We start from the raw sequence: 15,946 nt of genomic DNA on the forward strand, positions 1-15,946 counted from the left end.
GTGTATTATGTCTTTGGAGGAAAAAAGTGGAGTAAGAACCAGCCTTAACTAAGCTTAGGGGATAAAGAAGTGTGTATAAGCACCGATGATGAAGGGGAGGCAGCCTTCATGGAAGCAGCAGAAGTGGAAACAGATGCGCAGAATTAGATTGTGTCCCTCTTCCTTTTTAATCATCTAATTTGGGATTGCGCCAGGAGTCCTGTCAAGGTAATAGGGCATGTCGTTACCAAAGAGAACAACTGGCTTTGAGGCTGGAAGGTTTCACTTACTTTGAATGCGACCTGCTTGGGCTCTTAATTAAATACTTAGTTCTTTCACTGGAGAAAAAAAGGGAATGATATGAATGTGTAGCCTTTACACCATTTAATTAAATTCACTTTAATTCAAACAGTTTACCGTTAGCTACAATGATTAGCACAGCAGACAAAGACAGATACAGGAAAATAAAAGGATGCAGAGGGAACACTGGGATAAAAGCAGCAGAACTAAAGAAGTACTTCTATTACTTTTTTTACTTTGGCTCTTGGTTGAGTTCCTGTTTATCTCCAGAGCCTATCCCATGCATAGCTGTTATATGTGTGAGTGTCATACAAAAGCCATTCAGTTCCAGGTGCCTGCAAAATCAAAGATATGGAATGACAATCACCCATTTTTTTCTGATTATACCACAAATTATGCATGTGTACTATAAGCAACTGTTACCCTGCACATTTCCAATCTAGTCTGATCTTGGAATCTAAGCAGGGTCAGGCCTGGTTAGTACTTGGATGGGAGACCGCTTGGGAATACTGGGTGCTGTAGGCTTATACCATAGTCTTTCGAGACTGAAGGTTGCCAACCAACCATAAGCAAAAGAGCAGAAATAGCATTTGAAAGACTGTATGTAAATAGTTGCCTTTGACCATGGTAACAACAGCTCTAAAATAACAGCAGTTAGTTCAAATCTCATTACTGATTTTTCCCCATCATTTCAAAAGCCTAATACAAAATGAAGTATCTTCTCTCTCTCTCTCCTTCAGAGATGTATGCTGGAAAGATATTTTAGCTCTACATTGGAAAATGGAAGAGGAGAAGGCTTTCTGCAAAGCAGTTACCTCAGGGAGCAGACCAGCAGGGGATACCCACATCTTTCAACCTGCTGACGTCCTCTGAGCCTCCTTTTTCCACCCCTTTGATTGGAAAAGGGGACAAAACAGAGATGTGAGTGGTAGGCTAGAGCAGAGCACTCCAAACTGATCCAGTGCCCGTCTAACCCCTCCCCATGTGAATGGAGTTTAACATTCCATGGGGGATACTGCTATCTTTGTTCCCAATCTCTCCCAACATTCACGCTGGCCAGCTGTTTCTGCATCCTGTCACCCCTGCAGGCTTTGCGCCTGGGTTTCTGGGCAGATGCGGCTGGACGGCATAAACTTTGGTTGAGATCTGCAACAAAGATAACTGGCTCCCCGGTGGAACAGTAAGCAAAGGTCATGCAGTGGGAGCCTTTTTTCCAACACACAGCGATTTCCAGTTTGGAGACTGCTGGACTAGAGTGACAGAGGAGCAGATGATGCTAGCACATCATCAGGGCAGGAGGACAGCATTTGGAAAACCACCTCAGGCATCAAGAGGCCTTGGGCCAGCCCTGCTGCTTTCCAATTGTTTTTTGTAATATAAGGTTCATACCATCATTCAGGTTTATTACTTAAAGAAGGATTTTTCTAGCTTACTGATACCACTTCCAATTCTTCTGATGTTTCTGCTAGGACTGCAGTACAAAGTGAATGAAGGTTGAGTATTTGACAGTGTACCTCTTATGGCTCTGAGACAGATTCTGTTTTTCAAATCTAAGCTAAAAATGTAGTACAGGTGCCCCTCCTGTTTCCATGAGGGATTTGTTCTGGGGGCCCAGTTGATACAGAAACAGTGGATTTGGGTAACCCTATCTTCCTTTGACAGGATACAATAAGCATGCAATCGTATAGCGTGACTTGCAGGCAGGCAGCCTGAAAGCTTGAAGAGACTACTCAAACGTTAAAAGGAAGCAGTTATTGAACCCTATGAAATAATCACATTTTTATCCTACTAGTTCTGTTTAGATACATACAAAGAGTTCAGCTGGATCAGGCCAAAGGCCAAAGTTCATCTTGTTTCCCACCAGCCGCCTCTGTGTAGCACATAAGCAGGAGGTAAAGCTGTGATTCTCTCCTGCGGTAGCTTCCCTTCCACTGATATTGGAGGTTTGTCTTACTTGTTAGTACAATTACTTCCACATGATGGCTTGCATCATGATGCTATACCACTTGATTTGACAGAAAAAAAACCCCAAAAAATCAGTTTAAGTAATCTAGGTAAACGTGTTGAGGATTGGGAGGTATTAGGATTGAATTTAGCATCTTGAAAATCATCCTTCCTCATTCTCCACAGAGAATGCACAGAGCTAACTGTTATTCAGGAAAGTTCTCTAAACCATGCTGGTTCCCTACGACATATTCCAGATATATTGGCCTCCTGCTGTTGCTTTGAACCTATAATAACTTGACCTATGGACTATAAAGTCTTTTGGGTGGAAAGCCTGCTTATGTGTCTAGCCTGTAGTGCTTCAGTGCTTAAACAGAGCAGTATAAGTTGTTATGGCCCAGCAGCTTATTCATGCCATTACAAAGCAGCTTATGTTTGCACTGTGTGCCTTACTTAAATCTAGTTGGGCCTGCCAGCTTCTAAATTCTTACAGAAGCCTAAGCAGTCAGGAACTGGCCTACAGCTAGCCACAGACATGTACAGCGGGGAGTTAAGAGGTTGATGTAGTTCTCTCACTATTGTCACTAGTAATAAAAGACTGTTTAACAACAGTGGTTCATGCACTTTCCTCAGTTGGGTCTTGTGTACCTACCTAGATGGTATCCATGCAATGTTAGCCTATTACTCCTATAAGTTAGCTTTGATTCATATTTTACCTGAGTTCTGTGGGTGCATCTTCCTTGTGACTATATTTCAATGTCCCCCTGGTATCAATATGAGATGAGAAAATCCATGTGGGAAATTTCCTTTCTGCATTCATGTTGTCATTTCTCATTAGAGTGGGATTCTTGTATGAGAACTTATAGTGTGTAATCCCATAAGTGCTCCTAACTTCATACGCTGCCATAAACCAAACCGGGTGAGCCTCTGCCGGACAGCGCACACACTTCCATGGGCCCATGGTCCGACTCATAGGTCTGTCAGACCTATGGTCTGACACCAACTGCATAGGCTGAGTAGGTACTTACCCTGTTTTCTTTCCAGATTCCATTCATCTACAAGTATAACAGTAAATGTATACAGAGGCGTAGCTAGGTCATTTGACACCCGAGGCCCATAAATTTTTGTCACCCCATATGACATAATTAATGATTTAATTATGTAATCATTTATTGTCATTATTAATTATATTATCAATTAATTATTAATTATATTATTAATTAATTGATTGATTCACATTTCTATACCACCCTTCCTCTAAGCAGCTCAGGGTGGTGTACATGGTTCCTCAACTTATTTTGTGCTCACAACAACCTGTGAGGTAGGTGAGACACAGATAGTAATAGTCATGACTTGAAATGAATAATAATAATAGCCAGAAAATAAATGCAGTGAATATTTCCCCACAAGCAATGGATGAAATTCTGCATCAAATGGCATATAACATGATGGTATTATTCCTAAAAGCCATGACTTCCACAACTTTGGTCATTAGGGTGTCAACCCCCCCCCCCCCCAAAGAATGTCTAATTGACCTGTTTTGAGTTAAGGCAGTGCTTCTCAAACTTTTAACACTGGGACCCACTTTTTAGAATGACAATCTGTCCAGGATCCACTGGAAGTGATGCCATGGCTGGAAGTGACATCATCAAGTACAAGAAAATAAATAATTATAAATAATTAAATTAAAGAAAAACAAATAATTAAATAAGGGAAAGCCAGCCTTGTTTTACCAAGTGAATTTTCTCTGTAGCCTGCCTGCAAGAACATCCACCCCCACAAAAATATCAGTGAGATTTTCAGCCCTCCCCAGTGCCTAGTTCAGTGTAAATTCTTCTATTTCAAGCATAGAACTATCAGGACCCACCTGGCTTTACAGGTCTAAAAACAAATAAAATGGACCTTACCAGCTGAAGCCTGTTTTGTTCTTTGGGGGTGCTGCCTTCTGGAGCAGTTGTTGAGCTCCACTTTCATCAGATTGGGACCATTCAGCTAGCCTTGCATACCTCTTTGCCTGACTTGACCAGCAGCCAAGGCACATTTACTTACTTGCGAGTAAATGTGACCATGTGACTTCCTTTCACTTTCCTTAGGGCTCAATACATTTGTCTGCTTGGAGGGAGGGACTTCCTTCTTGGGTGTTTTTTTGGGGATGCTTTCATTGGACAGGAACCATTCTGGTGTCGTTGGATTCCTCTCAGCCTGCCCTTTCCGATGAACTATGACAAGTTCACCTACTCACAAGTAAACGTGTGATATGGCTTGGTTTCATTTTCATAGGGTTCCATGCATTTTTTGGTTTCCGGTTTTTGGCGATAACTTTTGATAGAAAGGAGATATTTCAATCCTGTTTTTTGCATTACATTCTGCTGGAAATTCCACATCCAACGGTATATAGCATGATGGTGTTATTCCGAACCTCCGTGATGTTAGCGATGTTGGGGCATTTGTGGTGTCACCCCCCCAAGGGTGGTATCTGGGGCAGATCGCCCCCCGCTCCCACTAGCTACACCACTGAATATATAATACTCTACAGCAAGGCATTTCAGTTCTAGGAATTATTTTAAGCAGCATACTTGGTCTGATATGTATACGTCTTGACATTCTTCATAACAATGAAACCTCTTTGGTTCCTGCTGCATTAAATAAATTTATATCCAATAAATGTGCACAGAGTATTAAAGCTAAAATTGTTTCTTTCTGCTTTACAGTTGCCCTGAGGGCAAGGGAGAGAGAAAGTGAACTTCCTCAAGTGTGATCTCGAGTGCAAGGCCAGACATTGTGTACAGCAAGGTTCTGTCACACAGAATACATCAACTTCTTAGTTCTGTACTTAATGACTCATTTCAAACAAGTCCTACTGTATGCTGGGCTCTAGGAGACAAATGTGTGTTTAATCATGCCTACACTCTGTAGTAACGTCTAACAGTTGTTAATGGTTGCTCTCATATAGTCAATAATTCTTGTTCCTTTTTTGAGGACTCTCCATTAGCATCCCTTTCTTTTCTTTTTTCTTTAAGATCCGGAAAAGTTCCACAATAAGCAGGGAAATGTGTTTGTATGTTGATGATAGTATTTTGTTTCTATGTGCACTGAGTTGTTAACACTGTTGAAATGCAACTTGATTTCTTAAAATAACCAGAGATCTAGAGGACACAATTACTCTTTGATTAGATTTGCAAAAATAGATTTCTTTCCTTCTGCTCTTGCCTCCTTTGCTTTGAGATATGCTGAAGGAAAGAAATTCTGGGTACTTGGTCTATAAATTACTGCAAAGTTGAAGACAATGGATACAAACTTTGAACATAAAGGCAGAATTAGCATGAAGGAACTCCCTATCCCTTGAGTGATATTTTCTTCCATTGGCTGTTGCTTTGTAAGCTAGTGAGCCAGGATTTGCCCTAGCAGGATGTATTATTTGAATGGGCTCATATTAATTTTCTACTTCTACCAGCACTTGTTAATTTGCAATAGTAGCAGTTGTATCAAGCAGGGAGTAAGAAGACAGGCTAACCTTTCTTAACTACCACTGGTGAGAGATGGGGGGGGAGGGGAAGATAGTATTCCTGATTTCTCACTTTCCCAATTGCCAAGACTAGCCCACTAGCCTGTTTTCAAGGAAATGGGATCACAGAACTGATGGGAAGGGTATTTTTGAATGCTCAGGCTAACTGAATGTGGTGGAGGGAAGTATGGCTTCTTCTCCAATGTGGATTTCAACTGGAACTGGAGAAGAATTCAGGAACCCATAATGATTGTGTCTTCTTAGAAGTAAGCAACATGATTTTCCTACCCACCTCTACCAATACCCTGCAAGTTCATATCTGGATGTGAGCCTGGTAAGCTTCACCATCATCACTACTAACATGAGAAACTGATTCCAGTAGTTACAATAATTCTAGTCCATGCCACCCATCATGCAGAGAGCAAGCTTTCCCAGCCCACTGCATTGCGTGAGGTTGAGGCACAAAATGTAAGGCATCTGAATTGTGCCTATCTGTAGGGGTGGAGCCTAACCAATTATTAATTGGTGTTCCTAGACTTCTGTCTCAATCTCGCTCAGGCTTTTGACCCCTACCCATCCTCCCTTCATTCAGTCTGAGATTAGCTGGTTGCCCTTTGGAGCCCGAAATGAATTTTTTGCTGTCTATCTGATTGGCCTTAATGGGCTCTCTCTCTCTCTCTCTCTCTCTCTCTCTCTCTCTCTCTCTCTCTGTGTGTGTGTGTGTGTGTGTGTGTGTGTGCGTGTTTCTCTTACCCCAGACTGACATTTAGCTGAGTAATTTTTTTCTTTTGCCTTTTTGAGGACACTTTTGGTTTCATGCGGGCCAAGCAGGAGTAGTGACTATGATGTGTACCCTGAGGTAAGCAGAGTCGGAGAGTCTGGTTGGTGAGAGCTCTGGCTTGAATTGCAAAGGTAACCTCAAACACTTTCCAGCTCAGTGGAGCTGGTGTAATCCAGATGCCTTGACCCTTCAAGGCTGGCATGAAAAAGCTTGAGCCATCTACTGACCTGCCACAGCTTTGAGTCAGGATGGGAATACCTGTTAAGAGGAATAGATGGTGGTTTGTTGTCTCCCCAAAGTTGGATGCCCACACCAAAGGAGATGGAGTTTCAGGCTTTGCCCACTGCAGGTCTTATCTTGTTCTGATTGGCTTTCCATCAGTAACCCAAGCCTCTGTTTCATGTGATCATTGGGGAGTGCACAGCGAATGGCGTAGATCCTGACCTGTATGGGCATACGTGTGTGAGGAGGGAGCTGTATTGTGCAGATAGTGCTTGAAATGCTACTACTCTCCCACCAATATATTCCTGAAGTCGTGCCCCTGCTCTCCCTCTGGAATGGTATCTGGAGGATAGCTAGGAGGGAGCATTTGCATTCTTTTGATTACATGGAAAACTGTGGGCAGGTTTAACCTCCACCTAATAATGTCCCTGACTGCACCATTTTCCTTTTTCCCAATATAAATGAATGGCGAATACGCACTCTTTCAAAGAAAAGTAAGGGGCACCCATCTCTGTCTCCCTACTTGCTCCTCCTTCTCATTCCCCTCCCTGGATTGGAAAAAGAGGGCAGAGAGGAAGAGGAAATCTAGAGGGGCAGATGAGTGCTGAGCTAGAATGTTGGAGAGGGGGAGAAGTAGAGCCTGGCATATGATGGGGTAATGGGGGCAGCATTTGACATGTCGCCTCAGACATCTGGAAGACTTGAGCTGGCCCTGCTCTTACCTCTGACAGTGGGTGGCCCAGGCTCCCTGAACAGAGGTCTCATGGGATATCGGATAAGACTCAGGAAACACACAGGAACTCCTTCTGCATGCCTAACTATGGTTTGGTTCGTTGGGCATGGTTGAAAGGCCTTGGTTGAAACTGTGATTGAAGATGCTGCTACAATGTTGGTGAAATTAAGTAGGTGCAGGCCTGGAAGGGTTAACACTGGGAATCACATGTTTATCGTTTTCTGTTCCACTATGGAAGAAAAGTGGGATATAGAAATATAGTCCACTTGGCATAATTATAGGCATTCTGCTACATCTTTTCAATACAAAAATAATTATTTAGTAAGCTAACTAACATCACATCTGCTATTATAGCAGCATATAAAGCTTCACAGTACTGTTTCTTAAGTCCGGCTATCTGTCAGAAGCTTGATAAATAATGGAAAATATACTGGGTGATGATGTGACATTAAGATTTTTCTCTTTCTGAATTTATAGTTGAAATTTCTACGAAGTATTCAGTGGAAGGATACTTTCCATTCCAATTCCGTGTTCCCTAACTAATGCGTTAGTTTATGTTCGCTACTTTATCATGGCTGTAGAAATTTCTTTTTATAGAATTTCAAACCACTGGGGATTAGAAGAGAGTAAGTTTGGGGTTTTGAAGGCAAATAATTAACACAGTTACGCTTACTGGTTCTAGCTGTGAGATAAAGGTTAATGGTTACAGTGCCTCCAAGATTGTTGGGTAAGTAAACAGTAATAGATCTGCTGGTAAATTATAATGATCATAATGACTGTATATGCAAAAATAATAAATAATCTTTAACAGTTCTTGCTGTTAGATTCAGAAAAGTAAAGGGACTATACTGCTCTAAATGTTAAAGTAATTTAAGCACATTCATTGCATATAGAATTGCTGATATTTTTCTGAAATACAAAATTAGACACTCTTACAACCCAAACCAACCTAAGTTCCCTCATTGCAGTGCAGTAACACTGGCACAGGATATGCTGCATCCCAGGGGATTTTTAGCTGCTGGAGGTCTACTTGGGGTAAGAAGACATTTGTCCCCTTGTCCTGGGGAAAGCTCTAGCACAGTGGTTCTCAAACGTTTTAGATCAGGACCCACTTTTTAGAATGACTATCTGACTGGGACCCACCGGAAGTGACATCATCAACCTGGAAGTGATGTTGTGGCTGGAAATGACATCAGGAAGCAGGAAGTGCTTTCCTGAGAATGCAGCAAGCACTGAATTGCCCATGACAAGCACTAAAATTGTGCCCTTCACCCTAGATATGTGGGTTATAAATAAATAAAATAAAATAAGGTAAAAAACAAATAAATAAGAAGAGATGAGATGGGGAAGTCAACCCTGTTCCACCAAGTGAATTATCTCTGTAGCCTGCCTGCAAGAGCCTCAACCCCCCACCAATTCACCCACTCCCAGCCCCCTGCCCCCTTCCTGTTCTGCCGGTCCAATGCTTCAACCCTTCAACCCCTTCCCCGCTCTCTCTTTGCCCCTGTACTGAACTTACTGTCAGGCCTTCTGATGACCGCCGGCACCAGCAGGAAGGCTCCAGCCCTCCTGACAGTGCACCTGGGCCTTACACTGTTGCAAAGCACTTCACAGCACTTTTGTGACATGTGTTCTGCCGGCACGGTCCCTTGTTTAGCATTGGACCGTCAGTGCAATAAGGTTCACTTTAATATTTCAGTTGCAACTTACCAGGACGTCTTCAGGGTCTTGCAATGCTCAGTCTAGACTGCATTATTATGATTATGAATATACCACCTGCGATGTACTTAGGTTTTACACAGAATGAGAGAACAGGCACCTGCCCTGGGAGATGTACAATCTAGATTAGTATAAGGGAAACAACAGAGGAAGGGGAGGCAAACGGAGGTAGAGGGAAAAAAAAGGGGGAGAATTGGCTATTGTTTCAGCTTCCCCTACTTAAGCTTAAGGTCAAAGTAAAGGTGATTGCAAATGTATGCGATTGATTGAAATTTTCGTCCTTTTTTACAGCAGGAGGCAGCTGTGTGAAATACGTAACTGCAAATGGAGGAAGGTGCTTTAAGCACTTAGCCCTTGTCACAGCTCCTAGCCTGATCATGTGTCCCCCCACACAGTATTTAGAGTAAATCATAATTGACTTTCAGTAGAAGCTTTTTTCTCCTATAAAGAGCACCTTGGGCCCCATTTTTCTAAAAGGAGTAATTTATAAGAACTTGAACCAATTCCAGCTGAACTCCCATTGGAAAGTTGTGCTTCAGCTGTACTCTGAGCCAATTAAAAAATTACCACAGCAACATGGGAGATGCTTCCTGTGGTTCTTCCCCCATTGCCCCAGTAATTGTGTGCTGAGACTCTCCGGTATGAGCAAATTATTCTAAATACAAATGGCTGCAAACTTCACCATTTGTTCAAGCAGTAAATTCTGTATTTATTTAGAACGGAGCACATCTACAGATTATGGCTTGTATATGCCCAGCTCATACAGTATTGGCTTTACATACAGAATGGACAAGCAGCAGCTATTCTTATTGCAGCTGCATTACTGTGCACATATTGGTGGCTATGAGGGCTTTCAGATGAAGGACTTTGTGAATGTCAGGGGCACTAAACCAACATGCCTGACACGCCCCCCCCCCACCCTCTGGAGGTGAGTGGAACTGTGATCTCCTGAGCGTCTTCTGAGCCAAACTGAAGCCACATACATCTGCCTGTGGCCTCTGCAGGCTTCAGAATGACTGTTAGATTGAAAAAAAGTTATTTCCAGTTTTTTTGTCAAACTGAAGTGATGTTTTTATTGCCTTATAAGGCAATAAAAATGCCATTTCCTGTTTTGCAATAAAACCGGAAGTAACTTTGTTTTCAATCTAACACTTGGAGGCCTGGAGATGCCTTGCGTGGACATGCACAGCCTCTGTGGGTGATGCTGGGGGCTCTACAGATCTGATCCACAGAACTGAAATCATGGATACAGGATCCGCAGATAAGGGGGGCCCCTCTGTATATCCTTAGAGTAGCATGTTGCTGGACCCAGTAGATGTTGGTAAAGGATTATGTTAATGAGATGACAAAGCGTAGCAAAAGTATTCAGTAAAAATCACTGCAAAAGAAGTCAAGAATCAAATAGCCTGGCATAGCCATCAGGGAGAAAAGTAGAATTGTTTAGATACTCTACTGCTATTTGCTGTCTTCCGGAAGGTGCGCTCTCCCACAGAGCTGTGGCTTCCTCAACCTTAGTTCTCTGCAATTCAAGCAGAATTGGCTTTTTATGCACCAATCCATAGGAGCATGCAAAAACTGTGAAATCAGCAACCATGAGTAATAAATCTGGGAAGAAATCCACAGTGTACTGGCAAATATTTCAACTACTGGAAAAATGCAGAGAAAGGATAAATTATTCCCCCAACAACTCTACAGTCAGACTTCTATTCTCCTTGCCTTCCACAGAGGCTGATTATTTCCCATAATCAACGTCCAAAAATTTCATTAGCATTAATAGATTTTACAATCTTGGAAAAGTCGTCCAGTTTTACTTTTTGATCATCTCAACAATTACAATGCAACTAAAACTACAAAAACAAATAGACGCTGGATCTTTTCTGTGCCTGCACATCTAATGTCATTGACTGGGGTTTTCATTTGAAGCATACTATGTATCAAAGATGCTACTGGGCCCCTCATGGACGTGTAATGGAGTGCAATGAAAGTCTTGTTCGGAAATGAATTCTTTCTGATCCGAAATGCATGGGGCTGTTTACCAAAGGCAATTATATGGGGGCCTGGGGGTGCAGTATCTTAAATACCTCAATCTCTTTAGCATATTTTATCCTCCTTCAAATGAACAGGGAAGATTTACGATTCCAATTTTTGTAGATGAAGTTTCAGATCACCAGGGTAAAATTAACAGTCTTGATGTTCTTCATGCTGAGAATTACTGACTCCGTAACAAAACCAGTGCTAGTGCTCTCCTGGGTCCCACTCCGGTCTACAAAAATTACCGCCACACCATCGCTTTTGCATAGCCCTGTGGTAAAAGTAACATATGTAACAATAGTCTGAAACCCTGCTCAATAGGAATGGCATTTTCCTCCTCCCTCCAGCTTCTAGCCTGCAATAATATCAGCTGTGATCACCTTCCTTTCCCTAAAGATTCTTTAATACATGAGGATTCTTTGCAGAGTGCATTTCCATTCCTGTAATATAGCTCAGAGTTCATTGCCCCATAAAGTGTATGCAATGAAGAAAGCAAGGAGGTTCTTTCTTTCTTTCTTTCTTTCTTTCTTTCTTTCTTTCTTTCTTTCTTTCTTTCTTTCTTTCTTTCTTTTCCTTCCTTCCTTCCTTCCTTCCTTCCTTCCTTCCTTCCTTCCTTCCTTCCTTCCTTCCTTATAGTTACTAGTTTGATTGCAAATGGATGCAACTGAAAAAGCCGTCACTTGTTGCATGATGACCTGCTCATATGTTATCCTATTTCGATGAAAATGAGTATCTATCAGATTGAGGACCAAAAGTTCTGATCACATTGGCTGTTAAGGGTGCCTTTCTCCCCCCTTCCCCCCATTTGATTTACAGTTTTCATGCTTGAAAAAGAAGTTTAAACAGCTTGGGGTAACTCTTGGACATCCCCTTACAGCCTGGCACATGGGGTCAGGGCCCCCCCCCGACACCCTCTTTGTATGCCACTGCCATGGGGTCAGCTCACACCAGTTGCAAAGCTGCCCAATATGTTTCGTAATGACCTGGCAGACTGCAAGCTGAATTGCCTGGGCAATTTCTGCATAACAGCCTTTCTACATGCTATATAGAATGATGGATAAATTGCAGGGGGGAGTTGGTGTATCACCATGTGGTTAGAAGCTTTCCCTTATGCTCACATTATAGGCATGTGGGTCTGTGATTTGGACTTGGACCATGGTGTGATGGCTGCAGTTCTAGCCACGCTTTCCTGGGAGAAAGCCCCATTGACTGTAATGGGACTTACTCCTGAGTAGACATGCATAGGCTTGGGCTCAGAGGGTGTTTCACCTTGATTTTTGTGCTGTTTTTTCTACCACAAATCTCTCCATCAAAGCTGCTATTTAATCCTGATAGTGCCATTGTAGAAAATGGTAGGAAGTTTGGGTGGGAAAGGGACCCATAAGCAAAGAGTTAAGCATTCCCTTCCTTTGTGCCACAGTTTGATCCAAATTGCAGCCCCATGTTACTGCTGTTGTCAATTAAAGTCAAGCCTCCAACTTCATAATGATGCATTTATCAATGTCCTGTGCGAGGCTGCAATCCCATGCACACCTACTGGGCTGTAAATTTCATTGATCTGTGTCAGACACTGTGCCCATGTTCAAAGGAGGAAGTGGGCTGGGCGCTGATGCCCTAAGAACCCTCTGGGCCCATCCAGCTCCCAGCCCCCCTCCAATTCCCTTTCAGGGGAGGAGACTCTTGTGTTCCTGGGTGTTCCAAACAAAGTCCTGATCCGCTGCATGATCGGCATTCTGAGTCAACATTCACAGAATTGTACTGTGAGATGGCAGAGTTCCAGACTGCACTAATGCAAACTGTAAGTGGCACATCAGGAAGATGTCTTCACTACTCCTTTCTCACTGAAGTGCTAGGTTGCGCCTTGAAGGGTGAACTTCACTGGTGGAGCATTTATGCGACCTCTCCCACCTGCAATCTTCCGCGCTTAGGGTTAAGAATGCTAGCTCCCCTCCTGGTCTCCGAATTCATTGTGTATGATTTGTGGAACAGTTATCACACTGCAACAGTTCTATTATAATGTTTTCACCCAATCAAAAAATCAAATTGTTTTGGTAATACGAAATTTGTGTGTCATCCCAACGTGCAGTGTAGATAGTTTTGCTGGCACTAATTAATCAAGTCTAGTATTAATGAAATGCATCCATTTGATTTAATACTCATAAAAATTTATGAGCAAGTGAGCAGACCCACACTGTGTTGCAGTGTCACACAGCGCCTGTCATTAAACTGTTGACATTTTCCAATGCAAAGTAATTAGCTTTACTATGTCTTAAAGATATTCCTTGAGTCTAACTTTAAATGTCAGTGGAGTGTTGTGGTTAATGGGAAAATCATAAATGCAATGCAAAACAAGTGTTTTGTGCAGAAATTACAGTGGTAAATAAGCCAATGTTAACAACATTAATTGACTTTGCATTTTTAGCATGCAGTTTTTCTAACAATGATTTCAAGGCAAATTGACAGGGAGTATTTGCTATCACTGTGACCCTATTGCATAACTTTCAATAGCAATTGCTCTGCAAGATTATCAGAAAAAAAAATGCCCAAGAAATCATTTTGATATTGGTTGACATATAACTTCAATTTTCAGTTACCACAAATGTCACTAGGCTTGGTAGGTCACTAATGGCACATAACAATACAATCAGTGGCAGCATCACACAAAAATATGTTGGGAAACAAGATAGGTGCGAAGCACATTTTGGAAGGTTGGGGCAAACTCCATCCCACATGCTAGATTTCTGAAATGAAAATAATGGCATGTTTTACATTAATGTTCCCAGAAGTGCTCCTACTGGGAACTGTGTTTTGTAGACGGTATATTGATTTGATAGATGTAGTAAAGTAAATGAAGAGGAAGCAGATGAAGTAAAGCACTCTGAGTGCAATCCTAAACTGAATATCCGCTGGCACAGTGATTCGAAGGCGGGGGGGGGGGTTTGAGGGCAGGGGCAGAACAGGGGTGGATCAGGCTGGGGGGCAGGATCAGTGTAGCAGGCCTCTGCCATATCCTAATCTCTTTCCCTGGCATGCCAGCATTACACCGGGCTGCTTGGACCAAATAGATCCAAATAGCAGGGCCCCTGAGCAGGGTGACCAGATATTCTCTTTTTCCAGGAGAGTCCTCTTTTTTAGCTTTGCATCCTGGAAAAGAACACATATGTCCTCCTTTTCCCTATGTGTGGGCCCCTGCAGGCAGCACATAGCCTTTTTGTAATTAATAAATTATATATAATAAATCATACGTAATATAGTTTTAAATTTAATGTTAAATAATATAGTGTTTAAATTAACCACATGAAATAAATATATAACTGTTTCTAGCTTTCATTTGGTCATGTCCTACATGTTTCTTGGATGTCCTACATTTTGGGATGCCTTATCCTCTTCTGTGGTTATGACATCTGGTCATTCTGCCCATGAGAGTGGGGTATCTGTATCCAAGCCCAGGGTTGAAAAGGGGGCCCGTGAGTCAAAGAAGGGGCCCAGTGGGGCTTAGGCAGTAGCCTTCGCTGGTTCAAAGGAAGGCAAGAGAACTGAGGGTCCTTTCCAGGGGCAGCTCACCAAGGGCTGAGCTATGGTTTGTTTTGCTCACAGGAAAGGGAGAAAGAAAGGAAGTGAAAAAGAAAAGACAGAGATTGAAGACCTGGTCCTGGTCTGGATGTAGCACCACAGGTAATTGTCAGATTTTATTAGGAAGGAGAGTATGCACTTTGGGATCTACAACCAGGCCTTTTATAGGAATGTTTGTTATAGACTAATACAGATTATATACTGGGAGAGACTGACAGTCCTCTTTGCATGAGAGAAAGTGGTTCTGCTTGTGAAGCCATGATTTCAGAGACAGTATGTCTGCATATGTCTAAGATATAGTTAGACTCCCTGCACCAGCTGAATTATGTGCAAATAGATGTGCTTTCAGCGGGGTGTTTTGGTTTATTTTACGTTTGTTTTTTGAAGGAGCTTCAGATAACCTCATAAGGTATGCTTGACACACAAGCCTTTTGCAAGTACAGAGAAGAAATGTTCGCTACTCAGGGATGAAGCATTTTGTTTACTGGGAAGTGGTTTGATAAAGCAGGTATTTTGACAGCTTGCACATCTCCAGCTGTTAGACTGTTTCATGGGGATTTAAATTGTGATGACACCACTGGTACCCCATTTGACTTTCCTGTGAATCTGCATGATGGCATGTACTGCGTCAGAACTGATTCTAATGCAGGCTGTCACAGTGTAGCTTGACTTAATTTCAGGCATTGTGTTCTGCATATTACTGTAATGTTTCTAAAAGCAGGAATCGGAACAAATGCCCCTCCCCCCAATATCCACCCAATTTGTTATCTTTCACAGAATCTTCAGAGGCCTTATTAAAAAATGCTAAGAGATTTACAATCTCTAATTCTTAATCCAGTTTCTTTTTTGGTTTTGTTTTTTTTTTAATTTTCTGTGTTCACCTGATAGTCTTCCCCCTCCCTAAACTCCCCGTGATATATGAAAGGCCATGAAATAGGACAGAAGATACACCTAAGTGGTGTTCAAGCTTCATTTTTTAATGGGAACAGTGTCCTTCTGTGAAGCTGAAAAATGACTCCCTCACAAAGCTATTTCCTCACCTAAGGCTTCTAAAGTTAGAGGGGGCTTTATTTTTTCACCGGCAATCACCTGTGGCTTCCACAGAACGTAGTAACTAGGCGTTGTCTGAACGAAGGGCCTGAGAGTTTTAATGGCACCT

Source organism: Tiliqua scincoides, chromosome 3, assembly GCF_035046505.1.
Source record: "Tiliqua scincoides isolate rTilSci1 chromosome 3, rTilSci1.hap2, whole genome shotgun sequence".
NCBI classification, from domain to species: domain Eukaryota; kingdom Metazoa; phylum Chordata; class Lepidosauria; order Squamata; family Scincidae; genus Tiliqua; species Tiliqua scincoides.